This window comes from Taudactylus pleione, unplaced genomic scaffold, assembly GCF_031769625.1.
Source record: "Taudactylus pleione unplaced genomic scaffold, aTauple2 ptg000317l, whole genome shotgun sequence".
NCBI classification, from domain to species: Eukaryota; Metazoa; Chordata; class Amphibia; order Anura; family Myobatrachidae; genus Taudactylus; species Taudactylus pleione.
In genome coordinates this window covers 5,078,380-5,088,532 of record NW_028284718.1, presented here as the reverse complement: position 1 = coordinate 5,088,532, position 10,153 = coordinate 5,078,380, and the positions used below count along the sequence as shown (strand labels likewise).

Genomic DNA, 10,153 nt, shown 5'->3' with positions numbered 1-10,153 from the left:
GATGCACCGTAAAAAGAAAGAGAGGGCTCGTCAGGGAATTGAACCAGGGACCTGTCGCGCCCAAAACGAAAATCATAGAATCATCAAGTAAGCATGTTTTATTTGATATCTTAACCAATTTTATGTGAAAATTATATTATTTTAAAGCAGTCACTAATGTGTACAAGGAGGAAATATTAGCATAAATAAAATATTTCCTAATAGTCAATAATTTTCTAAGTATACTTGCTTGAAAATTGCTGTGCCAAGTTTTATGATGCCCAGCAGAGTTTTTCTGATGGATAAAACCCAAGACATGTCACATGCTGTGTGCAGATAAGTACTTACAAATAATTTTAGCAGTTTGACAAAAAACAAAATTCAATTGTGCAAATTAGTAAATACAATCTATTTTGAGAGTTTCGAAAAAACAACATTCAGTTGAAATTCACTCAGGAAATTGACTACAATAAGATTATAGAACCATTTCAAAGATTCTGAAAATTTGGTCTCGTCGGGGATTTGAACCCGGGACCTCTCGCACCCTAAGCGAGAATCATACCCCTAGACTAACGAGCAACCTACCTGAAGATTTTCCTTTGGATTTTTCAATTGATTTTAAGAAAATTGCTTTTTGTTTTTAAAACACCATATACATTTATGTAAAAATGAATTTGTAGAATAAATAAAATATTTCCTTATGGTCCAGTAGATAGTTTTCTAAGGTATGCATATAGGAAAAGTGCAGGGACAAGATTTGTGAGTGCCTACAGAGTTTGGACTTCTCTCATGGACGAAGCTAAAGACTTGTCATATGCAATGTACAAATCATGCTTCCAGACACAGAAGAAAGGCAAAAGAAAACCTTGCAATTTCATTTTTGAACTTTTTGTGTTTCAAAGTGAGACTATTCTTTTAAAACATTCAAAGCTATCTAGACAGAAGGGAACCTGCAGTTTCCTGATATACCACAATACGGTTGAAATTTTAATAAGTATGCTCTTATTTGTAGTACAACTAAAATGTTTTCGTAAGATTCTATTGATAGTTTTCTATGTGTGCTTATTTGGAAAGTGCAGTGACAAGATATAAAAATGGCGACAGAGTTTGGACTTGTCTGATCGATAAAACCCAAGACTTGTAAAAAGCTATGTGTAAATCATGCATAAATAGAAGAAAGGCAATAGGAAAATGATGAAGGCAAGATTCATAAGTATGTACAAATTCTATTGGGAGTATGGCAAAAACAAAACTCAGTTGATGCTATTGACTTAGCCAATTGAGAAAATCAGATATATATAAACCATGAGATGCACCGTAAAAAGAAAGAGAGGGCTCGTCAGGGAATTGAACCAGGGACCTGTCGCGCCCAAAATGAAAATCATAGAATCATCAAGTAAGCATGTTTTATTTGATATCTTAACCAATTTTATGTGAAAATTATATTATTTTAAAGCAGTCACTAATGTGTACAAGGAGGAAATATTAGCATAAATAAAATACTTCCTAATAGTCAATAATTTTCTAAGTATACTTGCTTGAAAATTGCTGTGCAAAGTTTTATGATGCCCAGCAGAGTTTTTCTGATGGATAAAACCCAAGACATGTCACATGCTGTGTGCAGATAAGTACTTACAAATAATTTTAGCAGTTTGACAAAAAACAAAATTCAATTGTGCAAATTAGTAAATACAATCTATTTTGAGAGTTTTGAAAAAACAACATTCAGTTGAAATTCACTCAACTGAGTTTTGTTTTGCCATACTCCCAATAGAATTTGTACATACTTATGAATCTTGCCTTCATCATTTTTCAATTGCCTTTCTTCTAGTTATGCATGATTTACACATAGCTTTTGACAAGTCTTGGGTTTTATCGATCAGACAAGTTCAAACTCTGTAGCCATTTTTAAATCTTGTCACTGCACTTTCCAAATAAGCACACAAAGAAAACCATAAATAGAATCTTACGGAAACATTTTAGTTGTTCTAAAAATAAGAGCATACTTATTCAAATTTCAACTGTATTGTGGAATATTAGGAAAACTGCAGGTTCCCTACTGTCTAGATAGCTTTGAATGTTTTAAAAGAATAGTCTCATTTTGAAACACAAAAAGTTCAAAAATGAAATTGCAAGGTTTTCTTTTGCCTTTCTTCTGTGTCTGGAAGCATGATTTGTACATTGCATATGACAAGTCTTTAGCTTTGTCCATGAGAGAAGTCCAAACTCTGTAGGCACTCACAAATCTTGTCCCTGCACTTTTCCTATATGCATACTTAGAAAACTATCTACTGGACCATAAGGAAATATTTTATTTATTCTACAAATTCATTTTTACATAAATGTATATGGTGTTTTTAAAAACAAAAAGCTATTTTCTTTAAATCAATGGAAAAATCAATAGAAAAATGTTCAGGTAGGTGGCTTGTTGGTCTAGTGTTAAGATTCTCGCTTAGGGTGTGAGAGGTCCCAGGTTCAAATCATGGACGAGCCCAAATTTTCACATTCTTTGACATAGTTCCATTATCTTATTGAAGTCAATTTCCTGAGTAAAATCTTCAACTGAATATTATTTTTTAAAAACTCACAAAATAGATTGGATTTACTTATTTGCACAATTGAATTTTGTTTTTTGTCAAACTGCTAAAATTATTTGTAATTACTTACCTGCACATAGAATGTGACATGTCTTGGGTTTTATCCATCAGAAAAACTCTGCTGGGCTTCATAAAACTTTGCACAGCAATTTCCAAGCAAGAATACTTAGAAAAATATTGACTATTAGGAAATATTTTATTTATGCTAATATTTCCACCTTGTATACATTAGTGACTGCTTTAAAATAAAACAATTTTCACATAAAAACAGTTAAGAAATCAAATAAAACATGCTTACTTGATGACTCTATTATTCTCACTTTGGGTGCGAGAGGTCACAGGTTCAAATCCCGGACGAGCCCAAATTTTTAGATTCTTTGACATGGTTCCATTATCTTATTGAAGTCAATTTCCAGAGTGAATTTCAACTGAATATTGTTTTTTCAAAACTCTCAAAATAGATTGGATTTACTTATTTGCAGAATTGAACTTTGTTTTTTGTAAAACTGCTAAAATTATTTGTAAGTACTTATCTGCACATAGCATGTGACATGTCTTGGGTTTTATCCATCAGAAAAACTCTGCTGGGCATCATAAAACTTTGCACAGCAATTTCCAAGCAAGTATACTTAGAAAAATATTGACTATTAGGAAATATTTTATTTATGCTAATATTTCCTCCTTGTATACATTAGTGACTGCTTTTAAAGAACACCATTTTCACATAAAATAGTTAAGAAATCAAATAAAACAGACTTATTTCTGTTGGCTCGTTGGTCTAGGGGTATGATTCTCACTTTTGTGTGAGAGGTCCCAGAGTCAAATCCCGGACGAGCCCTCTATTTCTTTTTTACGGTGCATCTCATGGTTTATATATATATGATTTTCTCAATTGGCTAAGTCAATAGCATCAACTGAGTTTTGTTTTTGCCATACTCCCAATAGAATTTGTACATACTTATGAATCTTGCCTTCATCATTTTTCAATTGCCTTTCTTCTATTTATGCATGATTTACACATAGCTTTTGACAAGTCTTGGGTTTTATCGATCAGACAAGTCCAAACTCTGTAGCCATTTTTAAATCTTGTCACTGCACTTTCCAAATAAGCACACAAAGAAAACTATCAATAGAATCTTACGGAAACATTTTAGTTGTTCTAAAAATAAGAGCATACTTATTCAAATTTCTACTGTATTGTGGAATATTAGGAAAACTGCAGGTTCCCTACTGTCTAGATAGCTTTGAATGTTTTAAAAGAATAGTCTCATTTTGAAACACAAAAAGTTCAAAAATGAAATTGCAAGGTTTTCTTTTGCCTTTCTTCTATGTCTGGAAGCATGATTTGTACATTGCATATGACAAGTCTTTAGCTTTGTCCATGAGAGAAGTCCAAACTCTGTAGGCACTCACAAATCTTGTCCCTGCACTTTTCCTATATGCATACTTAGAAAACTATCTACTGGACCATAAGGAAATATTTTATTTATTCTACAAATTCATTTTTACATAAATGTATATGGTGTTTTTAAAAACAAAAAGCTATTTTCATTAAATCAATTGAAAAATCAATAGAAAAATGTTCAGGTAGGTGGCTTGTTGGTCTAGGGTTAAGATTCTCGCTTAGAGTGTGAGAGGTCCCATGTTCAAATCATGGATGAGCCCAAATTTTCAGATTCTTTGACATAGTTCCATTATCTTATTGAAGACAATTTCCTGAGTAAAATCTTCAAATGAATATTATTTTTTAAAAACTCACAAAATAGATTGGATTTACTTATTTGCACAATTGAATTTTGTTTTTTGTCAAACTGCTAAAATTATTTGTAAGTACTTATCTGCACATAGCAAGTGACATGTCTTGGGTTTTATCCATCAGAAAAACTCTGCTGGGCATCATAAAACTTTGCACAGCAATTTCCAAGCAAGTATACTTAGAAAAATATTGACTATTAGGAAATATTTTATTTATGCTAATATTTCCACCTTGTATACATTAGTGACTGCTTTAAAATAATACAATTTTCACATAAAAACAGTTAAGAAATCAAATAAAACATGCTTACTTGATGACTCTAACATTCTCACTTTGGGTGCTAGAGGTCACGGGTTCAAATGCCGGACGAGCCCAAATTTTTAGATTCTTTGACATGGTTCCATTATCTTATTGAAGTCAATTTCCAGAGTGAATTTCAACTGAATATTGTTTTTTCAAAACTCTCAAAATAGATTGGATTTACTTATTTGCACAATTGAATTTGTTTTTTGTCAAACTGCTAAAATTATTTGTAAGTACTTATCTGAACATAGCATGTGACATGTCTTGGGTTTTATCCATCAGAAAAACTCTGCTGGGCATCATAAAACTTTGCACAGCAATTTCCAAGCAAGTATACTTAGAAAAATATTGACTATTAGGAAATATTTTATTTATGCTAATTTTTCCTCCTTGTATACATTAGTGACTGCTTTAAAAGAACACCATTTTCACATAAAATAGTTAAGAAATCAAATAAAACAGACTTGTTTCAGTTGGCTTGTTGGTCTAGGGGTATGATTCTCGCTTTGGCTGCGAGAAGTCCCGGGTTCAAATCCCGGATGAGCCCTCTATTTCTTTTTTGTGGTGCTTCTCATGGTTTATATATATCTGATTTTCTCAATTGGCTAAGTCAATAGCATCAACTGAGCTTTGTTTTTGCCATACTCCCAATAGAATTTGTACATACTTACGAATCTTGCCTTCATCATTTTTCAATTGCCTTTCTTCTATTTATGCATGATTTACACATAGCTTTTGACAAGTCTTGGGTTTTATCGATCAGACAAGTCCAAACTCTGTAGCCATTTTTAAATCTTGTCACTGCACTTTCCAAATAAGCACACAAAGAAAACTATCAATAGAATCTTACGGAAACATTTTAGTTGTTCTAAAAATAAGAGCATACTTATTCAAATTTCAACTGTATTGTGGAATATTAGGAAAACTGCAGGTTCCCTACTGTCTAGATAGCTTTGAATGTTTTAAAAGAATAGTCTCATTTTGAAACACAAAAAGTTCAAAAATGAAATTGCAAGGTTTTCTTTTGCCTTTCTTCTTTGTCTGGAAGCATGATTTGTACATTGCATATGACAAGTCTTTAGCTTTGTCCATGAGAGAAGTCCAAACTCTGTAGGCACTCACAAATCTTGTCCCTGCACTTTTCCTATATGCATACTTAGAAAACTATCTACTGGACCATAAGGAAATATTTTATTTATTCTACAAATTCATTTTTACATAAATGTATATGGTGTTTTTAAAAACAAAAAGCTATTTTCATTAAATCAATTGAAAAATCAATAGAAAAATGTTCAGGTAGGTGGCTTGTTGGTCTAGGGTTAAGATTCTCGCTTAGAGTGTGAGAGGTCCCATGTTCAAATCATGGATGAGCCCAAATTTTCAGATTCTTTGACATAGTTCCATTATCTTATTGAAGACAATTTCCTGAGTAAAATCTTCAAATGAATATTATTTTTTAAAAACTCACAAAATAGATTGGATTTACTTATTTGCACAATTGAATTTTGTTTTTTGTCAAACTGCTAAAATTATTTGTAAGTACTTATCTGCACATAGCAAGTGACATGTCTTGGGTTTTATCCATCAGAAAAACTCTGCTGGGCATCATAAAACTTTGCACAGCAATTTCCAAGCAAGTATACTTAGAAAAATATTGACTATTAGGAAATATTTTATTTATGCTAATATTTCCACCTTGTATACATTAGTGACTGCTTTAAAATAATACAATTTTCACTAAAAACAGTTAAGAAATCAAATCAAACATGCTTACTTGATGATTCTATGACTCTCACTTTGGGTGCGAGAGGTCCCGGGTTCAAATCATGGACGAGCCCAACTTTTCAGATTCTTTGACATGGTTCCATTATCTTTTTGAAGGCAATTTCCGGAGTGAATTTCAACTGAATGTTGGTTTTTCAAAACTCTCAAAATAGATTGGATTTACTTATTTGCACAATTGAATTTAGTTTTTTGTCAAACTGCTAAAATTATTTGTAAGTACTTATCTGCACATAGCAAGTGACATGTCTTGGGTTTTATCCATCAGAAAAACTCTGCTGGGCATCATAAAACTTTGCACAGCAATTTCCAAGCAAGTATACTTAGAAAAATATTGACTATTAGGAAATATTTTATTTATGCTAATATTTCCACCTTGTATACATTAGTGACTGCTTTAAAATAAGACAATTTTCACATAAAAACAGTTAAGAAATCAAATAATACATGCTTACTTGATGACTCTTTGATTCTCACTTTGGGTGCGAGAGGTCACGGGTTCAAATCCCGGACAAGCCCAACTTTTTAGATTCTTTGACATGGTTCCATTATCTTATTGAAGTCAATTTCCAGAGTGAATTTCAACTGAATATTGTTTTTTCAAAACTCTCAAAATAGATTGGATTTACTTATTTGCAGAATTGAGTTTTGTTTTTTGTCAAACTGCTAAAATTATTTGTAAGTACTTATCTGCACATAGCATGTGACATGTCTTGGGTTTTATCCATCAGAAAAACTCTGCTGGGCATCATAAAACTTTGCACAGCAATTTCCAAGCAAGTATACTTAGAAAAATATTGACTATTAGGAAATATTTTATTTATGCTAATTTTTCCTCCTTGTATACATTAGTGACTGCTTTAAAAGAACACCATTTTCACATAAAATAGTTAAGAAATCAAATAAAACAGACTTGTTTCAGTTGGCTCGTTAGTCTAGGGGTATGATTCTCGCTTTGGGTGCGAGAAGTCCCGGGTTCAAATCCCAGACGAGCCCTCTACTTCTTTTTTATGGTGCTTCTCATGGTTTATATATATCTGATTTTCTCAATTGGCTAAGTTAATAGCATCAACTGAGTTTTGTTTTTGCCATACTCCCAATAGAATTTGTACATACTTATGAATCTTGCCTTCATCATTTTTCAATTGCCTTTCTTCTATTTATGCATGATTTACACATAGCTTTTGACAAGTCTTGGGTTTTATCGATCAGACAAGTCCAAACTCTGTAGCCATTTTTAAATCTTGTCACTGCACTTTCCAAATAAGCACACAAAGAAAACTATCAATAGAATCTTACAGAAACATTTTAGTTGTTCAAAAAATAAGAGCATACTTATTCAAATTTCAACTGTATTGTGGAATATTAGGAAAACTGCAGGTTCCCTACTGTCTAGATAGCTTTGAATGTTTTAAAAGAATAGTCTCATTTTGAAACACAAAAAGTTCAAAAATGAAATTGCAAGGTTTTCTTTTGCCTTTCTGCTTTGTCTGGAAGCATGATTTGTACATTGCATATGACAAGTCTTTAGCTTTGTCCATGAGAGAAGTCCAAACTCTGTAGGCACTCACAAATCTTGTCCCTGCACTTTTCCTATATGCATACTTAGAAAACTATCTACTGGACCATAAGGAAATATTTTATTTATTCTACAAATTCATTTTTACATAAATGTATATGGTGTTTTTAAAAACAAAAAGCTATTTTCATTAAATCAATTGAAAAATCAATAGAAAAATGTTCAGGTAGGTGGCTTGTTGGTCTAGGGTTAAGATTCTCGCTTAGAGTGTGAGAGGTCCTAGGTTCAAATCATGGACGAGCCCAAATTTTCAGATTCTCTGACATAGTTCCATTATCTTATTGAAGACAATTACCTGAGTAAAATCTTCAAATGAATATTATTTTTTAAAAACTCACAAAATAGATTGGAATTACTTATTTGCACAATTGAATTTTGTTTTTTGTCAAACTGCTAAAATTATTTGTAATTACTTACCTGCACATAGCATGTGACATGTCTTGGGTTTTATCCATCAGAAAAACTCTGCTGGGCATCATAAAACTTTGCACAGCAATTTCCAAGCAAGTATACTTAGAAAAATATTGACTATTAGGAAATATTTTATTTATGCTAATATTTCCACCTTGTATACATTAGTGACTGCTTTAAAATAAGACAATTTTCACATAAAAACAGTTAAGAAATCAAATCAAACATGCTTACTTGATGACTCTATCATTCTCACTTTGGGTGCGAGAGGTCATGGGTTCAAATCCCGGACGAGCCCAAATTTTTAGATTCTTTGACATGGTTCCATTATCTTATTGAAGTCAATTTCCAGAGTGAATTTCAAATGAATATTGTTTTTTCAAAACTCTCAAAATAGATTGGATTTACTTATTTGCACAATTGAATTTTGTTTTTTGTCAAACTGCTAAAATTATTTGTAAGTACTTATCTGAACATAGCATGTGACATGTCTTGGGTTTTATCCATCAGAAAAACTCTGCTGGGCATCATAAAACTTTGCACAGCAATTTCCAAGCAAGTATACTTAGAAAAATATTGACTATTAGGAAACATTTTATTTATGCTAATATTTCCTCCTTGTATACATTAGTGACTGCATTAAAAGAATACCATTTTCACATAAAAACAGTTAAGAAATCAAATAAACCACACTTATTTCAGTTGGCTCGTTGGTCTAGGGGTATGATTCTCGCTTTGGGTGCGAGAGGTCCCGGGTTCAAATCCCGGACGAGCCCTCTATTTCTTTTCTACGGTGCATCTCATGGTTTATATATATGTGATTTTCTCAATTGGCTAAGTCAATAGCATCAACTGAGTTTTGTTTTTGCCATACTCCCAATAGAATTTGTACATACTTATGAATCTTGCCTTCATCATTTTTCAATTGCCTTTCTTCTATTTATGCATGATTTACACATAGCTTTTGACAAGTCTTGGGTTTTATCGATCAGACAAGTCCAAACTCTGTAGCCATTTTTAAATCTTGTCACTGCACTTTCCAAATAAGCACACAAAGAAAACTATCAATAGAATCTTACGGAAACATTTTAGTTGTTCTAAAAATGAGAGCATACTTATTCAAATTTCAACTGTATTGTGGAATATTAGGAAAACTGCAGGTTCCCTACTGTCTAGATAGCTTTGAATGTTTTAAAAGAATAGTCTCATTTTGAAACACAAAAAGTTCAAAAATGAAATTGCAAGGTTTTCTTTTGCCTTTCTTCTTTGTCTGGAAGCATGATTTGTACATTGCATATGACAAGTCTTTAGCTTTGTCCATGAGAGAAGTCCAAACTCTGTAGGCACTCACAAATCTTGTCCCTGCACTTTTCCTATATGCATACTTAGAAAACTATCTACTGGACCATAAGGAAATATTTTATTTATTCTACAAATTCATTTTTACATAAATGTATAAGGTGTTTTTAAAAACAAAAAGCTATTTTCATTAAATCAATTGAAAAATCAATAGAAAAATGTTCAGGTAGGTGGCTTGTTGGTCTAGGGTTAAGATTCTCGCTTAGAGTGTGAGAGGTCCCAGGTTCAAATCATGGACGAGCCCAAATTTTCAGATTCTTTGACATAGTTCCATTATCTTATTGAATACAATTTCCTGAGTAAAATCTTCAAATGAATATTATTTTTTAAAAACTCACAAAATAGATTGGATTTACTTATTTGCACAATTGAATTTTGTTTTTTGTC

At 32.0% G+C, this 10,153-nt stretch overlaps 3 non-coding genes across 3 annotated transcripts; all 3 read left to right on the top strand.

Moving 5' to 3' along the window:
- Positions 1-5,110: 5,110 nt before the first annotated feature.
- Positions 5,111-5,182, top strand: TRNAP-UGG (transfer RNA proline (anticodon UGG)). The gene has a single exon. It is a non-coding gene; the product is annotated as a tRNA-Pro (tRNA).
- A 2,159-nt stretch (positions 5,183-7,341) lies between these two features.
- TRNAP-UGG (transfer RNA proline (anticodon UGG)) lies at positions 7,342-7,413 on the top strand. The gene has a single exon. It is a non-coding gene; the product is annotated as a tRNA-Pro (tRNA).
- A 1,698-nt stretch (positions 7,414-9,111) lies between these two features.
- Positions 9,112-9,183, top strand: TRNAP-UGG (transfer RNA proline (anticodon UGG)). The gene has a single exon. It is a non-coding gene; the product is annotated as a tRNA-Pro (tRNA).
- The last annotated feature ends 970 nt before the right edge of the window (positions 9,184-10,153 follow it).